Source organism: Salvelinus sp. IW2-2015, linkage group LG13 (assembly GCF_002910315.2).
Source record: "Salvelinus sp. IW2-2015 linkage group LG13, ASM291031v2, whole genome shotgun sequence".
Classification (NCBI taxonomy): domain Eukaryota; kingdom Metazoa; phylum Chordata; class Actinopteri; order Salmoniformes; family Salmonidae; genus Salvelinus; species Salvelinus sp. IW2-2015.
The window spans coordinates 28,763,246-28,783,095 of record NC_036853.1 but is presented as its reverse complement, the minus strand read 5'-3'; the positions used below and the strand labels follow the sequence as shown (position 1 = coordinate 28,783,095).

At 41.5% G+C, this 19,850-nt stretch overlaps 1 pseudogene; it reads left to right on the top strand.

Annotated features, from left to right (window-relative positions):
• Window positions 1-7,839: 7,839 nt before the first annotated feature.
• Window positions 7,840-16,560, top strand: LOC111971215 (E3 ubiquitin-protein ligase rnf8-like; annotated as a pseudogene).
• The last annotated feature ends 3,290 nt before the right edge of the window (window positions 16,561-19,850 follow it).

The following is a 19,850-nucleotide window of genomic DNA, read 5'->3' as shown; positions in this document are numbered from 1 at the left end:
AGTGTGTGCAGACTGGAGCTGATGTCACGTAAAAAGACAATATGCTATTTTATGGGCGCTGAAATTTATTGTTTTTAATAAAATAAAATWAATTGTGACTACAGAAATATACCCTGCCACAGTCGCTGCTCAAAAATAAACCCCATCCCCTTGCTGGAAATCATTGTTAATGTTCATGTTTGATTATTTATGCTGTTATTGTGAAGTGAAAATGTCTAGGAGCAACAACGGCTCAGCCGCTGAGTGAAGTTACAACACTCACTACCGAGTTCCAAACTGCCTCTGGAAGCAAGGTCAGCACAGGAACTGTTAGTCGGGAGCTTCATGAAATGGTTTTCCATGGCTGGGCAGCCACACAAGCCTAAGATCATCAGCTGGAGTGGTGTAAAGCCTGCCGCCATTGGACTCTGGAGCAGTGGAAACGTGTTCTCTGGAGTGATGAATCACGTTTCACCATCTGGCAGTCCAACGGACAAATCTGGGTTTGGCGGATGCCAGGAAAATGCTACCTGCCCCAAAGCATAGTAACAACTGTAAAGTTTGGTGGAGGAAGAATAAAGGTCTGAGGCTGTTTTTCATGGTTCGGGCTAGGCCCCTTAATTGCAGTAATTAAGGAAAATCTTAACGCTACAGTATACAATGACATTCTAGATGATTCTGTGCTTCCAACATAGCGGCAACAATTTGGGGAAGGCCCTTTACTGTTTTAGCATGACAAGCCCCTGTGCACAAAGCGAGGTCCAAACATAAATGGTTTGTCGAGATCGGTGAGGAAAGAACTTGACTGGCCTGTACAGAGCCCTGACCTCAACCCCATTGAACACCTTTGGGATGAATTGGAACGCCGACTGCGAGCCAGGCCTAATTTCCCAACATCAGTGCACTACCTCACTAATGCTTTGGTGGCTGAATGGAAGCAAGTCCCCGCAGCAATGTTACAACATGTAATGGAAAACCTTCCCAGAAGAGTAAAGGCTGTTATAGCAACAAAAGGTGGACCATCTCCATATTAATGCCCATGATTTTGGAATGAGATGTTCAACATGCAGGTGTCCTGACAGCACCAACTTCCTGCTTCATTGTTGCGATGGCTGGGGTCACCTTAGATAAGTGAGAGTACCTCTGCTCCCTCCTGTATTCATCCAACCTCTCATGAACATCTGCAGCGGTCCACTGCTGTAATGGCTTGCACTTAAAGATAAGCGACAGTTCAGCGTTAGGGCAATGTCTGATGAACATGACTGTGAGCTCACGAGATGGGTCTTCAACACTTTTTTTCTGTCTCTTTAGACAATATTCAGCAACCTCCATAGCCCTGTTCAGTCTGAGCCAATATTCAAATGGTTGTTCATCAGTCAGAGGTAATGTGGCATAAAAGTCAGCGAGGGGCATGCTTGAAAAAGCAGTGTCACTAAAATGTTGTTTCAGTATGTCAAAGATGGGACTTGGGCCTTTAGATAAATCAACGGAGGGATTGCTGCGTATGCCCACTTTAACAACATCGCGGGCCCTTCCCATAAGCCTACCCATAACCTCAACTGCWTGGTCCATCATAGATACGCCCCTCTTACGCATGTAAACCATGACCATATCCTCCCACTTATGCACTGTGCACTTTTCAGAGCCATCCCCCCGAAAGTACACCGGCTCCCTGATATCAGGCTTCAAAACCAGGTTCAGGCCTGACACATCCATACCCCTAGAGCTGCATACATTCCTCATAACATTGTCCCCAACATGTCCAACAATTTCCTTTGACTCCAAACAGGAGGCAATGTTCTCCCCAATGGAATGACCAATCTGCTGTACTATGTCTCCTATGAAATCCATGGAGACCTCCCCACTCCCTGTATTTGGMAAACCTCTTTCATACACATCCTTGGGCATTTCCATGGGTAAACTATCATCAAAACTACCAAAACCCTCCAGTTTAGGCATAGGTGTAGAAGCAACTGGAATTTTGGCTGAACCCCTACCAACAGATGGTGACAGATTAAATGTCAGGAAACCGCTACCAACAGATGGTGACAGATTAAATGTCAGGTAACCCCTACCTCTCCCAACACCTTCCATCTTCAATGGGAAATCAACACACTAAAATAAAAATTTAAATAGCTAAATATATATATATTTTTAACCTCACGTCAAAATCTAACCAATATCTAGTACACTGGTAAAACTCACCTTACTTACATCAGATATACGTTAGAATTGCAAATAAACAAGTAACACAAAAGTTATATCGTCTATCCGTGAAGTCTAAACCAGAGAAATCATCAATTTCGATAATAAAACGTTGCAATAGYGCCCTCTTGTGGCGATATCGCCATAAACTGCACCGGCAGCGTCTTATCTGATTCTTCAACGGCAACCACGGCGAAGTTCTGAGATGGAAATCCAGCGAAAGATGATCCGATCCAGGAGAACGGTCACGGCACCACTGTAACAGTACTATTCTTGCGTTGTGTACAATCAATAATCGACACGAACTCCAACTTGTAGCACCTGTCATGGAAATGTATTCTGATAGAAACTGAAAGAAACAGCACGAAATTGCACGTCATGCAATGCACGGCTCACCATCCAACTCTGCACTCACGCACGCTGGTTTGGTGCTTGTTCACTGGACAATGTAGTTACCAAAATAATACAACAATTACAATATACAATATAATATTTTGATCAATGTACCTGACAGAAACAGCACAAAATTGCACGTCACGCAATGCACGGCTCACCATCCAATTCTACACTCACGCACTGTACAAAATATAGGAACCCCCCCACCAGACACAGTAAGTTGCTAGCTAGTATTAGCTGGAATTCTCTACAACAAAATGCACAACAAATATGCACTACATCTTATAGGTGGTGTTCTAATAACATTTGCAAACAAATTTATATAAATTGTACATTTAAATCATCATTTGGGAGTATAAAAATCACTTTTGACGTACAGTGCTTTGCAACCAACAACTTACCGCTGGTTTGGTGCTTGTTCACTGGGACGATTCTAACTGAAACATCCTCCCTCGGTAAGCATCTACGCAAACCAGCCAATAAGATGCCATGTTGAGTAGGTGAAGGCAAGACAAAAATAAAACCAAAAACCCATTGGCTTAACAATAAAGTGGCAAGGGGAATCACCAATATAACCCTGTTACACTCGGCGATCTCCAGCTGAGAAGGAAGTAACTAGAGAAAGTACACCAGCCGTGATAAGTTCCAGCCATCTCCTGTGATTACCTTTAGATAGCATTCTTTGTTTTAGCCAAGGCCAGTGTGCGTCCATATTTCTTACAATTCATGTGTTGTGGACACACTCCTTTTTAATGCCAATTAGCCGTTTTACCCGAGCTAGCAACTGTACGCTTGCTAACCCTGTTGTTTCTGTCATCTAAGACATTTTGCATTTCAGTGTCTAGTCTTATATGGCCTGTGGTTTTATGGATGTATACTGTATAGATTGTGAAGGTATTTTGTTAGCCATGAGCCTTGTGGATGTAGCTATATACATTCAAGTCCATGCAGTTGTGTGAGGATGATGGTTCTGCTCAGTAGTGCTGTGTATTTGCACTCCTCTGATCATTCATTAGTGTAGCAGAACCTATTGTAGCCATATTATTTATAGCTTATGTAATTGGTGGTTGTACTAAGCAATCACTTCATTAAACAACCTCAACTGGAATCCTACCGGTCTGTCATCTGTGCCCTTATAAGCACTTGGGAGGGAACACATAATGCTAAGTAAAACCTAACCCTGAAGAATATTTTTGCCGGAGGAGATCTTAGTCGCGCTATTTTGCATATGAGTAGGATGTTTGGTGCAGTATTTTTCAAGTGGAAAAATGTGCATGAGGACGAGTCGTCTCTCGTTGAATGACAACAACATGCGCTTCATTGAAAATCCCTGTTGACCAATCGCCGAAGAGGGGGCGTAGACTTCGTGTGCCCGTGTAACAGTATAGCTTCGGTCCCTCTCCTCGCCACTACCTGGGCTCGAACCAGGGACCCTCTTGCACACATCGACAACAGCCACCCTCGAAGCATCGTTACCCATCGCTCCACAAAAGCCGCGGCCCTTGCAGAGCAAGGGGACCAACTACTTCAAGGTCTCAGAGCAAGTGACGACACCGATTGAAACGCTATTAGCGCACACCACCGCTAACTAGCTAGCCATTTCACATCGGTTACACCCGATCTGTCAAAAGTCCAAAACGAACACAAACGTCACAAAATGTCGTCATAATAAACGCTTGAACTGTTCCATACGGAACTGTTTAGGCTGGGATGCATTGGGACTCATTAACGGTCAATTAGTGTGAGGTCTGACACCGAACCCCGGGCCCAGTTCGAATTTTTGGGAAACGCATTCTTTAATCCTATCTATTTTCCGTGAAATAATCACTGATCTGCCGAGGTTTGATGGGAACAAGCAATGAGATAGAAACAATGCTCTGACATAAAAATAAAATAATTTTTTTATTGGTACTTCTCTATTCCCACTAGCACTGACTTTGCTGATAAATACTTTGTTGAGGGAAAATGTGCATGATACTATTAAAGTCTTGTTGTCTCATCTAGCTATTTTAAGATTAATGCACTAATTGTAAGTTGCTCTGGATAAGAGCGTCTGCTAAATTACTTAAATGTAAAATTTAAAACATACCCAGTTCACAGCTCAGTGATAACCTCAAGAAAGAAGAAAAGCAATTATGCATTTCAAAAATATTTCTCACGCAGGCCAATAAATAGAATGCATGTATTGTACTGTACACTCAAATACCAGGAATTATGGCAATCTTGGTAAAGACAGCATTTATGATGAAATTGTATTTTCTTAACATGAAGTTATAAAGATAAAGTGAGAAACATACCGCATTATTGTAATCAGGAGCAGGAGTGTCAAGTGTGATATGTCAGAAACTTGATTGATGTACTTGCTCTCATCAAATTGATGGTTAAGGTTGTTACAATTAGCATAAGATAATTTGGGATGTATTGAGATGGGCATGTCTTGTGTGGTTTCTTTGCAACAGCTTTACATATTATAATCAAGATTTAAATTCATATATTTCAGACGTTGTATGTAAATGTCTGTTCAGACCTTTTTTATTATACCTCAGTGGTTCAGATATGAACAAGAAATATGGACATAAAGAAAAAGTCTAAGAGTGAGGCATTGTGGGAAATGGAGTCCCCAGAGAAAACAAGAACAAGATGGGTGTCAGGAGTGGGGCAGCAGTATTATCATAAGGAGACGTATACTTGGAAAACGGAGGAGGAATGGAGGGAAAAAGAGAGGGAGAAGAGGTCTAAGAGAGAGAGGGAAGAAGAGGGTGAGCTTGAGTCTTATAAAAATGGTGGAAAAAAGGGAGATGGTTTGTTAAAGAAGAATGGTAGAAAGTGTAAGCAGAGGGTGTTGAAGACAGGAGGACAAATGGAAGTGAATGAGGGCGAAGTATCAGAGGTGGTAGATGCGGTGAAGTTATCGGAGACTGCTGATGAAGAAATACAGTGCTGTACAGTATATGCTTTTACATTTGGATAGTAAAGCATTATTTACATTGACTGGCCTACCCCGGCCAAACTCGGGTGACGCTGGGCCAATTGTTCRTCGCCCTATGGCACTCCCAATCACAGTCGGGTGTGATACAGCCTGTATTTGAACCAGGAACTGTAGTAATGCCTCTTGCACTGAGATGCAGTGCCTTAGACCACTGCGCCACTCGGGTGACATGACATRTACATATGTATGTATGTGTCATGAAAATTAACCGTGTGTAGGTAGATGTGGAAAGGTAGATACAAATGATTTATTTGGGGGGGTTCACACCTCGCTCGGCTATTCGACAATTCTTTAGTAAAGGTTGAATAATCTATTGTTCAGCTAATAGCCCATCCTAGAAACGTCAGCAGATTTCACAGCCTGTTACGCTTGTGAAAAACTGATACTTTTTCCCCTTTCCACTTTTTAAAGATTCCAATTGATAGTGTTTTTAGCCACAATTGGCCCCAACCCCAATTAATACATTTAGGCACAGTCGATAGCGTGCTGGACCTTGGGCTAGAATGTTGAGGGTTCGAAACCTGCTCCCTGCTTGTTTCATTATATTTATTATGCCGGTCTCAGAGCAAATAGCATGGATTGTTACTCCCATCTCGTTCCTCGCCCTCCTCCATGCATCATTCTCCGCCTGAGTGGCTCGCTTGTGGGCCTGCTGGCAGGAAATGACAGCACCTTCGGTTGTGCATCAAGAATTCAGCATAGCAAGTTTGTATGAAGGTCTGGTTATTCACAGGCAAATAGTAATATGCTCTAAACTGCTCTGGTGACAAACTTTGCTGCCCTGTTTTCAATCGTCTACATGGCTGGGAGAAGCTCTTCAGATTAATGCAGATGAAGGGAGTTAGATATGCATAGGAAGTGTAGTGTACTGTTTTTTTCTGTATATATGAATTACAAATCAGCCTTTACTTAAATCATGTTTCTTTTACTTAAATCATGTTTCTAGTCTATTGCATAGTTACAATGTGTAGTCATTGATGTCCCAGGAGCAGGAGTGGTAAACACTGTTGAAAGTGTATAATTGTAATACATACATGCAGACACAGCATCATTCAAATAATGCAGTTGGATACACCTGGTATTGGATAGGACTGGGAAAAAACCTGCTAAAAATGCGAGTTTCGTAAATGTACTTTTTTCATCGTTTCTCCACATTAACTAACACATTCCTCTCAATTTTACATTTTTTTGCTTGACTCGTTATGACTTTATAATTACTTACATTTGCTTCCACCGTAATGTTTTTGTCAGACATCTTTGCTGAAGAAAGTCACCAGCGACGGGTGGCATAAAGTCAAATTCGTCATTGGAACCACTCTATATGATTGGTCACATAAAAACGTGGGACCCAAATGCATAATGAGTGCTCTAACCCCCTGTGGTGGTCTGAAGCAATGAAGCCGTGACACTGGGTACCTCTAAGTCTCGCGGCGTAAGCTCGCAACTTTTAAAGGAGGAACCACTGTAGGCTGGTTGTCTTTTTCTGAAATAATTATTTTCACTTGACTTACAGTATTCCTGTCTTAAATGGTGTCCACAACTTTCATTAGCTAGCTAAGGTTAGCATGCTAGCTAGTTACACTGACAGCTGTCAGTCAATGCCTTATTTGTTGAAATCACCACAACGTTCCCACCCCCAATTCCTTATGTATTCGCAACCTGTGTCAGTCTTTGAGGTGGAACCGAAAGAGCATTTCCACTCTAGGACAGGAACTACACAAAATAGGTGAGGTAACTTCTTCTGAGGTGGGTCTTTAATGTTTAGAGCAAGCGTTGGGGCACTTAACAAATCTCCCCCGGTCAGAAGATGCTATCGTGAATAAGAGCTTAAGCAGTTAGCGTCTATGAATGGGGTAGCCTAGTCCATGGCTAACGGAGTAGCCTCCTATGTGTACAAATGACTAACACTAGTCGCAGTTCTCACAAACCGAATGTTGGCTAGCTAACTTTAGTGGTGCTAGTTCAAGACATAAGCCACCTTGTTTAACTAGCTAACATCACAATAAAATCACATCTCTTCTCTATGATAGAAAAATCTATGGAATCTTACTCTGCTGTCTGCATATGTTTCTTGTTAACACTTTTTCTTGGCAAAGCTAATATAACAGGAGCTACTATAAATCAAATTCTCTGGCCTAAGCTCCACTCTTGTCTCAGGTTACAATTGGACGTGGCTTGAATGTCACTCACCAGCTCGTGTCCCCAAGCTGCCTCCTAATGATATCCAGACTGCACTGTATGTTAAAGCAACGACACGACGGCCAATGGACATGGGACCTAGTGAAGTGGCCTGCACCGCCTCCAGAACCAAGAAGAGTAAGAGGAAATTGAATTCTGATGAACTGGAGCTGGAACTGGGTTTGATGTCTTCGAGGCGCTGCCGAATCAGTATGTCCTATCGGGAATCTGATAGCAAGTCTTCAACTTGCAAACGTACGTCTATTGCTGCTGGTGCTTCACTCATGTCTAACCTCTTGGACAGGTTTTATGTAGTAAAAGTGAATATCTCTCAATTGTCAAAAATCTGTCCTCCCCTTTGTCTGCACCGATTACGAAAATACTTGACAATTAAAACAATATGGTGAAAGCTTATCATTAGGCTGGCTTTCACCAGGTACATTTTAGATCATACATGGGAATAGATTTCTTAAATTAAAATCACTTGGAGCTGATTTCCTGGTGGTTTTACAGTCTTATGTCCCACAAGGATTTACTTTTTTGCTTAAACTTGGGGGCCCAAGTAAAACCTGCGGGCCGCCAGTTGGGGAACCCTGCTCTGTGGTACTGTGTGCCTCTCACAGTCTGTTCTTGATTATGTGATTGTGAAGAGACCTTTGGTGGCATGTCTTGTGGGGTATGCATAGGTGTTCGAGCTGTGTGCTAGTAGTTTAAACAGACATCTCAGTGCATTCAGCATGTCAACGAGTAGTGATGAAGTCAATCTTTCCTCCACTTTGAGCCATGCGAGATTTACATGCATATTATTGTTAGCTCTCCGTGTACATTTAAGGGCCAGCCGTGCTGCCCTGTTCTGTGCCAATTGTAATTTTTCGAGGTCCCATCTTTGTGGCACCTGACCACACGACTGAACAGTAGTCCAGATGCGACAACTAGGGCCTGTAGGACCTGCCTTGTTGATAGTGTTGTTTAAAACGCAGAGTAGCGCTTTATTATGGATAGACTTCTCCCCATCTTAGTTACTGTTATATCAAAATGTTTTGACCATGAGTTTACAATCCAGGCTTACTCCAAGCAGTTCAGTCACCTCAATTTCCCAACATTTTTATTACAAGATTTAGTTGAGGTATAGGTTTTAGTGAATGGTTTGTCCCAAATACAATGCTTTTAGTATTTGAAATATTTAAGACTAACTTATTCCTTGCCACTCATTCTGAAATTAACTGCAGCTCTTTTAAGTGTTGCAGTAATTTAAACTTGCTGTAATAGCGGACATGTAAAGTGTTGAGTCATCCKCATACATACAGTAGACACACTGGCTTTACTCAAAGCCAATGGCATGTCATTAGTAAAGATTGAAAAAARTAAGGAGCTAAACAGCTGCCCTGGGGAATTCCTCATTCTACCTGGATTATGTTGGAGTGGCTTCCATTAAAGTGTGTTCTGTTAGACAGGTAACCCTTTATCCACAATATAGCAGGGGGTGTAAAGCCATAATACACGTTTTTCCAGCAGCAGACTATGATCGATAATGTCAAAAGCCGCACTGAAGTCTAGCAAAATAGCTCCCACAATCTTTTTCTTCAATTTCTCTCAGCCAATCATCAGTCATTTGTGTAAGTGCTGTGCTTGTTGAATGTCCTTCCCTATAAGCGTGCTGAAAGTCTGTTGTCAATTTGTTTACTGTAAAATAGCATTGTATCTGGTCAAGCACAATTTTTATCCAAACGTTTACTAAGGGTTGGTAACAGGCTGATTTTGTAGGCTATTTGAGCCAGTAAAGGGCGCTTTAATGTTCTTGGGTAGCGGAATGACCTCTGCTTCCCTCCAGGCCTGAGTGCACACACTTTCCAGTAGGATTAGATTTAAGATGTGGCAAATAGGAGTGGCAATATCGTCCGCCATTATCCTCAGTAATTTTCCATCTGAGTTGTCAGACCCCGGTGGCTTGTCATTGTTGGTAGAAAAATGTTTCACCTCTTCCACACTTACTTTACAGAATTCAAAATTACAATGCTTGTCTTTTGATAATTTGATCGGTTATACTTGGATGTGTAGTGTCAGCGTTTGTTGCTGGCATGTCATGCCTAAATTTACTAATCTTGCCTATTTTTAAAATCATTCATTGGTATTATCATTGGGTTTTGTAATGAATGAGCCATCTGATTCAATGAATGATTGAGCCGAGTGCCTTTCTGCCCAAAATTTGATTTGTGCTCCAAAGCTTTTTACTATCATTCTTTTATATAATTTGTCTTTGTTTTATAGTATAGTTTCTTTTTCTTTTTTCAGTTTAGTCATAAGATTTCTCAATTTTCAGTATGTTTGCCAATCGGTTGTACAGCCAGACTTATTTGCCATTCCTTTTGCCTCATCCCTCTCAACCATACATTTTTTTTGAATTCCTCATCAATCCACAGGGATTTAACACTTTTTTTGCTCCTCATTACACACCACTGATCAACAAATATTATTTACATCAACAACATAGGAATCACTACAAACTTATTGTGTGACCTCTTATCCACTATATTAGGCCCAGCCTTTGGTTTTCGTAGATATGGCTACTATATTGTGATTTGGCTATTGCTCTAAAGCACAGTTCTGCAGTATTTGTAAAGATCTGATTTAATGCATGTTGATCATTTCATTCATGTACTGTTTGTAACTACCTTGGTAGGTTGACTGATAACCTGAACCAGGTTGCAAGCTGTTTACATTCTGAACCTTTTCCATGCGTGTGCAGCTTGATGAAAGCCAGTCAATATTTAAATCACCAAGAAAATATATCTTTCTGTTTATCACAGACTACTAGCAGCTTCCCACAAGAATGGGCTTTAGGTGAGGCAGATGAACCTGTAGCCATATTACTTAACAGTATTTAACATGAGATCCTCTCAAAGCTTTACAGGAATGTGGTTCTGAATATTAACAGCAACACCTCTGTTGGCATTTCTGTTTTTTCTGTAGATGTTCTAACTATATATTGCTACCACTGTATCATCAAAGGTTTAATCTAAGTGAGTTTTAGAGATTGTCACAATATCAATGTYAGAAAATTATTGATTTCATGAAACTTGTTTCTTAAGTTACATGCTGAGCATTCGGAAAGTATTCAGACCCCTTGACTTCTTCCACATTTTGTTACGTTGTAGCCTTATTCTAAAATGTATTAATGTATTTTTCCCCTCATCTACACACAATACCCCATGTTGACAAAGTGAAAACACGTTTTTAGAAATGTTTGTATTTACAAAAAAATAAAGTACATTATTTACATAAGTATTCAGAGCCTTTGCTATGAGACTCAATTGAGCTCAGGTGAGAAAAGGGTCTGAATACTTATGCAAATGTAATATTTCAGTAAAAAAAAAAAAAATCGAACCTGTTTTTGCTTTGTCATTGTGGGGTTTTGTGTGTAGGTTGATGAAAAAATATTTAGTCCATTTTAGAATAAAGCTGTAACGTAACAAAATGTGGAAAAAATCTACGGGTTTGAATACTTTACGAATGCACAGTAAGTTAACGTGGGCTATTGTTAGCACTTTTCTGTGTTGCTTGATTATTTCAATTTCTTTACTGGGAAGCTTAGCAGAGGTAGACATGCTCATGTTATTTATGTTAGTGCATTGTGTGAGCTGCATACAGTGGACTTCCTGCTAGGGCACATCGCCTCAGTGCTAACCATATAACTCCGGTTCATAGGCACATGGTTACTGCATACAATAGCTGTAGGATCAGCAGAGGCATTCGGGGCGGTAAAGGGACATTAAGTTACTTACATTTTCTACCAACGCCCTTGGGATAATGTACATTTGCTGAAGCATTATGACAACTCAGCGACACAATGATAGGGATTAACTGAACTGAGCTGGGTTTGGGTCATTGATAAGTCATTGTCTCAACGCAGCCTTAAGGCTGTAAAAGGATGATCCCATCACTATGCAGTAAAATCGTTAATAGACCAATAACAAAGAGTTCCATGTTACCCAGAAATTATTTGATTTTGAGATTACAGCCACGTTGGGTCTTTAATACTTTTAACATATGTTTGGCCAGAAATCAGTCTTTGCTCGTTCCTAATTTTAAAGATTGAAAATGGTTGGAAATGCCTTAATAATAAAATTAAAAAGTAGTCTCATTTGACACCCAATTTGACATGCTCCTATGAACTTCACATTTTAGTGCTCATGGGTCCTAACTAAAGTTGTCTGACTGACTTACGTACAGGCAGAAAATTGGTGCTGCGGGAGCGGATGAATGACACCCAGCAGTGGGTGGAGGCCCTGGAAGGGGAGCGGCAGCAGGGCGACCCCCACCAGGAGGAGCAGGTGAGGGAGCTGCAGAGCCAGCTGGAGCTGCTCTGGGGCCAGCTTCACAGGATGGAGTTGCTGGAAAGGTCCATCAGCGAGACTGAGAAGCTCCTCTGGGTGAGACTCATTGGGTGATATCGGGATCTGACAAATCACAATTCCTGCTTTTTCACTTTAATAATGTTTACATATGTTGCATTACTCGTCTCATATGTATATACCATATTCTATTCTACTGTATCTTAGTCTATGCTGCTTTGACATTGCTCGTCCATATATTTCTATATTCCTAATTCCTTTACTTAGATTTGTGTGGGTATATGTTGTGAAATTGTTAGATATTACTTGCTATATATTACTACACTGTCGGAGCTAGAAACGCAAGCATTTCGTTACACCCGCAATAACATCTGCTAAAGATGTGTATGTGACCAAAAAAAWATATATATCTGACATTTATTCTCCATTCATATAGACTGAACAAAAATATAAACACGATAAGTAAAGTGTTGGTCGCATGTTTCATGAGCTGAAATAAAAGATGGCCATAAATGTTGTGCACAGATTTGTTTAGATCCCTGTTAGTGAGTATTTCTTTGCCAAGATAATCCATCCATCTGACACGTGTGGCATATCAAGAAGCTGATTAAACATGATCATTACAAAGGTGCACCTTGTACTGGGGACAATAAAAGACCACTAAATGTACTGTTTTGGCACACAACATAATGCCACAGATGTCTCAAGTTTTGAAGGCACATGCATGTGACATGCTAACTGTAGGAATGTCCACCAGAGCTGTTGCCAGATAATTTAATGTTAATTTCTCTACCATAAGCCGCTTCCCATGTCGTTTGACAATTTGGCAGTACATCCAACTTGCCTAACAAACGCAAACCACGTGTAACCACGCCAGCCCAGAACCTCCACATCCGGCTTCTTCACCTGCGGGATCGTCTGAGACCAGTCACCCGGACAGCTGATGAAACTGAGGGTTTGCACAACCAAATCATTTCTGCACAAACTGTCAGAAACCGTCTCAGGGAAGCTAATCTGCGTGCTCATCGTTCTCACCTTGGTCTTGACCTGACTGCAGTTCGGCGTCATAACCAACTTCACTGGRAAAATGCTCACCTTCGATGGCCACTGGCATGCTGGAGAAGTGTGCTCTTCACGGATGAATCCCGGTTTCAACTGTACCTGTCGTATGGCGTCATGTGGGCGAGGGATGTGGTGATGTCAAGTTGTGAAGGGAGTGCCCCATGGTGGCGGCRGGGTAATGGTGTGGGCAGCTACAGACAATGAAAACAATAAAATGTTATCTATGGCAATTTGCATGCACAGAGATACCGATGAAATCGTGAGGCCCATTGTCTTGCCATTCATCTGCCACCATTACTTCATGTTTCAGCATGATCATGCACTGCCCTATCTCGCAACGATCTGTGTACAGTTCCTGGAAGCTGAAAATGTCCCAGTTCTTCCATGGCTTGCATACTCATCAGACATGTCACCCATTGAGCATGTTAGGATGTTCTAGAACGACGTGTACGACGGCGTGTTAACTTCGCAAAGCCATTGAAGAGGAGAGGGACAACATTCCACAAGCCACAATCAACTGCCTGATTTAACACTGTGAAGGAGATGTCACACCAGATAATGACTGGTTTTCTGATCCACGCCCCTTTTTAAAAATATTTTAAGGTACATTACATGGCCAAAAGGATGTGGACACCCCTTCAATATTGTGGATCCTGCTTTTTCAGCCATACCTGTTGCTGACAGGTGTATAAAATTGAGCACACGGCCATGCAATCTCCACAGACAAACGTCAGAAGAGCTCAGTGACTTTCAACGTGGCACCATCATAGGAAGCCACCTTTCCAACAAGTCAGTTATTCAAGTTTCTTCACCATCTGCCAGTCCTTCGGACGAATCTTGGTTTGGCAGATGCCAGGACAACTCTACCTGCCCCAATGCATAGTGCCAACTGTAAAGTTTGGTGGAGGAGGAATAATGGTCTGGGGCTGTTTTTCATGGTTCGGGCTAAGCCCCTTAGTTCCAGTGAAGGGAAATACAATGACATTCTATGCTTCCAACTTTGTGGCAACAGTTTGGGGAAGGCCCTTTCCTGTTTCAGCATGACAATGTACCCCTGCACAAAGCGAGGTCCATACAGAAATTGTTTGTTGATCGGTGTTTGAAGAACATGACTGGCCTGAACAGAGCCCTTACCTCAACCCCATCAATTCATCCCAAAGGTATTCAGAACATCGACTGCGAGCCAGGCCTAATCGCCCAACATCAGTGCCCGACCTCACTAATGCTCTTGTGGATGATTGGAAGCAAGTCCCCACAGCAATGTTCCAACATCTAGTGGAAAGCCTTCCCAGAAGAGTGGCTGTTATAGCAGCAAAGTGGGGACCAACTCCATACTAATGCCCATGATTTTGGAATGAGGTGTTCATACCGGCATATGTTTGTTTTAAAGGTGAAAATAACACAGCATGAAGAGGATGGTTTGAAAAAACAGCTGGAGGAGGCTTTGCAAGAGGTAAGCAACAGGAAACATTCCGCTTTTGTATTAACCTGATGTAACCATAATAGTGTAACCAATCTGTTTGCAATCCATATAGCATCGAGGAAATTGCACTCTCGAGACAAGGCTTTGAGGACATCCTCAAGGCCAAAGACAAAGAGCTGGAGGTGACAAAAGTAAGCTACCCCCAGTGTGACTTCCTCACTCAATTTAATTTCCTAACCCAGTTGAATTACTGACTTCACTTGACATACCTGGATGACAATAAATCGGTGAGGTTTCAAGCCAATGTTTTGTCTTGCAGGAAGAGAAGGAGAAGGCGAGAGCTCAAAAGGAGGAGGTGGTAACGCAAATGACGGAGGTGCTGGAGAACGAACTTCAATGCATCATTTGTTCTGAGCTCTTCATTAGGGTAAATATTTTTATCAGTCTTACATCATTCCCATTTGATAGCAATAAGTGTCTCGTACTGTTCAGTTTACTTCTCTGTCTGGAATTATAGCTTCTGACTGGAAGATGCTTTACTGTAATCTTAATCTCAATCTGTAATTCCAATTTTATCACAATGAAAGATTACCTTAAAGGACCATTGCAGATGTTTTTATCTGAATGTCAAAACATTTCTGGGTAACAATTTAGTACCTTACTGTAAAGGTTTACCATTCAAATGGTTTAAAAAATTATATAGAAATAGCAAAAAATATATATTTAATACATTCGCTAGGGCTGTCAGAGTGGTCTGAGTGGGGAGGGGAAAACTAGTTGTTATTGGCAGAGAGGTTTGGCGCTCTCTTTATTAGTCTAATTAAACTTATACCACCTGGTGATGTCACCAGGCAAGCCAAAACTCAAAGCATGCAAAACATGTTGATTAGACGATACTGTGTAGATTGTATTTTTTAACCAGCAGCTATCAGGAAATAACACAGATCAAATATTTTTGTGCTTACACAGTGTTAGTTTCGTCTGTTGTACAAGGATACAAAATACAGGTAAAACATAATTGATTGCTCTGGGCCTTTAATCAGAGTTGTTTGGTTTCGATCCTTTTTCATATCTCCCCTACAGGCAGACGCTTAACTGCGCCCACAGCTTCTGCCTGCACTGCATCAGAGAGTGGCGTAAGCGGAAGGACGAGTGCCCTATCTGCTGGCAGGCCATCCTGTCGCAGAGCCGTTCGCATGTGTGGAGCAGTTCATCCCCGACATGAAGCAGCGTCGCCTGGCGCTCATCACCGAGAGGAAAGGTGAGAGGTATGTTCACCCTGCTCCTAGGTTCGCAGAGGTTGTTGAAATTCATTGCTAGCGATGTGGATGAATATATGGATGTTTAAGTGAATTGCAGGGTCCATATCTACTTGGTGGAAAAATAGAGCTATGGTCCCTGCAATTCCCTATGCACTCGTTTTGATTTCTCTTTTCACTCAGAAACATCCAACCATCTGCCACATCTCCACCCATGAATTCTAGGGTCGTGTTCAGTAGGGAGCAAACGTTTTTAAATGGGGAGCTACCTGTCCAATAACAGATTTTCATTTTCCGTTGCAATACATTTTGCTATGGTGTGTCCTACCGAACACGACCCAGGTCAGTGTGGGTCTATGAAGGCTCATGATGCCTTCCACTGTGTCTTTCCACACAGCCCAGCCGGGGGGAGCTGATGGTGATCCACGAAGACCGTAGCAATAGTAGCAGCAGCAAGTGACCTCTCCATGGATAGCTTCAGCTCCATAATCTCTCTGGAAGAGTGCGACCATTGGGGCTCCAGCGACAATTCCGATGAGTACAATGACGAGGTTTAGCCCATTGACATTGTTACACGTTACTTTTTTTATTCATTTGAAATGAAATGTTCAGGCTAAGACAGTCGTAGAGAATGCAGAGAAGGGAAGAAAGTCCGTCCTTGCTAGGAAACCAACGCACTTGATATTGTACGACAAATACCGTTAGTGTTCATATATATTTTTTGTAAAATGTATTTTTTCTTCATTTATTTTTTCCAATGAAACAGAATATAAAATGTTACTTCATTAATTTGAATAGTCACAAAATGATTCTGCCAAGAAATGGAAACATGGTGGCACCAGGCCAGTTAAACATTTTTGTGAGTTTAACCGTGGTCATTGTTCATTTACCTTTTTTTATATGATGGTGAGGGGCTTATTGGTAAACAAATTACAAAACCATATAATATTGATAGAATATAATCTGCTCTTAAGACCAGACAGGATGACTTTGGTTAAGAGCATTGGACTAGTAACTGAAATGTCGCTAGTTTGAAAACACCAATCCGACTAGGTGAAAAATATGTCTGTGCCCTTGAGCAAGCCGCACTTAACCCTAATTGCTCCTGTAAGTTGCTCTGAATAAGTGTATGATAAATGACGAAATTATTACATGAAGGCAAATGGAATAGTGTGATTCCACCACCATCCCAACAATAATGCAGGAAATATTACTGGTACTCTTCATAGACAAACAGATTCTGTCGTAAATAAAGATGGCATGTATTCAATTTTCCAAGAGCCAAGCTCTTATCCGTATGAAACTGCCGGCACTCAGTGAGCTATATGGGCCAATATCCTACTGTGCTGTATGGGGCAGCAGTTCTGGAAGTTTGATGGCATCCCATTTTAAACTATGTTCTCTATTGACAATCTTTTTTTCAACCATAGATTTTGTGTCCGCTGTCAATTCTACTTTAACTACCAAAGTGAATGATGAAGTTCAATGGTTTGTTAGTTCAACATATGTATGATGTTTGAAATAAGCTCTTTTTGCATATGGAACATTTCTGGGATCTTTTATTTCAGGGACCAGCATGTTGCGTTTATTTTTGTTCAGATGAATTTTGTCCTGTATGCTAGCACCTAATATACTAATAGGATTGTGTATATGACGTGTTATTGATGCATACTGTCAAACAAAAAGCTTTAAGCCAAGTAAACATCCTATTCCCACTGTTCTATATCCGCTCGGGTCTGTTAGGAGAGTCAGCATAGTGCTGCTGTGCTAAACTGACATGCCTCTGTATGCGACTGTAGAGCCATTGAAGAAACAAGCTTCATTCAATTAAGTGTGGCTGCAGCAGGCAGTCGGGGAGAGGTACACAGGCTCCAGATGAGTGTTACTAACAGAAAATTAGGACCCGGAGCCKCCCTAGTGCTGCAGCTGATAAGACTCACTAGTACAACTCCAGGCATCCGTGGCTATTGTTTTAGGGCTAAGGATGGCTGATCAAGCTATTTGTGTGTGTGTCTAGACTACAATGTATTATTTATTCTGCAGGATCTGAATGTATACTAGTGTGACCTAAACATCTTATTACAATAGCTCCCCCGTTTTGGCTATTATTCAACTCTTCAGATAGGCTATACATTCATGGCTCATAATTCTCAACATTTATCAGAATTATCAGGTTGTATGTTTGTGTACTAGCACATAATACTGATAAGATGTGTTATATTTTGGTGTGTGTGTGTGATTATTTTATTAAACAAATGAAAAATCCTCGCAGTGGCAAGACATGAATATGAGGTAATTCCAGCATGGTTTTAGAAGAGATAATCTGCTCCATTATTTAGATGCTTTGGGATGGATGATGGATCCTTTCCAAATGCATATTATCCAAAGGCCTCGTTCAATCTGCCAGCTTGGTCACATGATCCCCACATTAGGATCATGGCACAGCTACACTGCATCTACAGTTCCGTGTGGACAGTATGTGCTGTGAATAGCATGCAGGCAGAGTTACTATGTCCACCCCACTCTGCAGTAACACTGTTCACACCCTGTCCCTTTTTCCTTCCCCAGTTGCCATGGTAAGGCAGCCTCTGAGTAAGACATTGATAAGATGTATTAAAGTGTTTGGTGTGATGTAATCAAATAATTGTATATTATGAGCACTAGACCTACATTGGATAGTAATTTATCCAAACGAGTGCTTTGAGCGTAATTTGTGTAAACAAAGATGGCCGAGTAATTGTAATTACACGTTTATAGTCTTGTTGTGAGACAGGCCGTGACATCACTGTGGAGGTTTCCTGCAGGGATGTCCTTGAGCTGCCAGCGATGCTTCATCTGATCATAAATTAGGAAAAGGGTTTATGATATGAGAATCAGCTCTACTGGCTGAAATTGTGCTATTAGGCTTTAATACTTACTGACAGTGTCGACCCGTCATTCAGGGCAGGTGGGGCAGAACTTATATATATATATCAGCAAAAGAATAAACATCCTCTCACTGTCAACTGTTTATTTTCAGCAAACTTAACATGTGTAAATATTTGTATGAACATAAGATTCAACAACTAAGACATAAATTGATAAAGTTCCACAGACATGTGACTAACAGAAATTGAATAATGTGTCCCTGAACAAAGGGGGGGGTTCAAAATCAAAAGTAACAGTCAGTATCTGGTGTGGCCACCAGCTGCATTAAGTACTGCAGTGCATCTCCTCCTCATGAACTGCACCATATTTGCCAGTTCTTGCTGTGAGATGTTACCCCAATCTTCCACCAAGGCACCTGCAAGTTTCTGGACATTTCTGGGGGGGAATGGCCCTAGCCCTCACCCTCCGATCCAACAGGTCCCAGACGTGCTCGATGGGATTGAGATCCGGGCTCTTCGCTGGCCATGGCGAACACTGACTTTTATATATAAACTCAGCAAAAAAAGGAATGTCCCTTTTTCAGGACCCTGTCTTTCAAAGATATACAAATATTTACACGTTAAGTTTGCTGAAAATAAACGCAGTTGACAGTGAGAGGACATTTCATTATGCTTTTTTGCAGACGTTTACTGACACCGGCCATATTTAACGGGTGTTGTACACACGTCACGTTAGCTAACGAGCAAGCCAGGTAACGTTTGCTAGTTAAACAACAATGAACAGTGCCAACAATGCCACAGTGCTGGGAGCTAACCAAACATGTTCAATATTAGCTAGCTAACATTAGGCTCTAACTAGAATGGCAAACGGCTCTGGGAAACGAATAACGTCAGCTACGGAGCCAGCCAGCTAACTTTAGCTAGCTAACAGTACACTTTAGCTTGAAATGAAACCACTTTCTATCATATTTAGAAAACGTATAATATCTGAAAATGTAGCTAGCTATCTTACCTGTATACGTCATGCATGATGGACGCGTCTCCCTGTCAGGAATGCCATGCCACGGTTGCCCTTAATTTGAAGATGTAATCCAGAGACAGGTGGTTTTCTCCATCTCTTTAGCTATCATTCTCTAATTC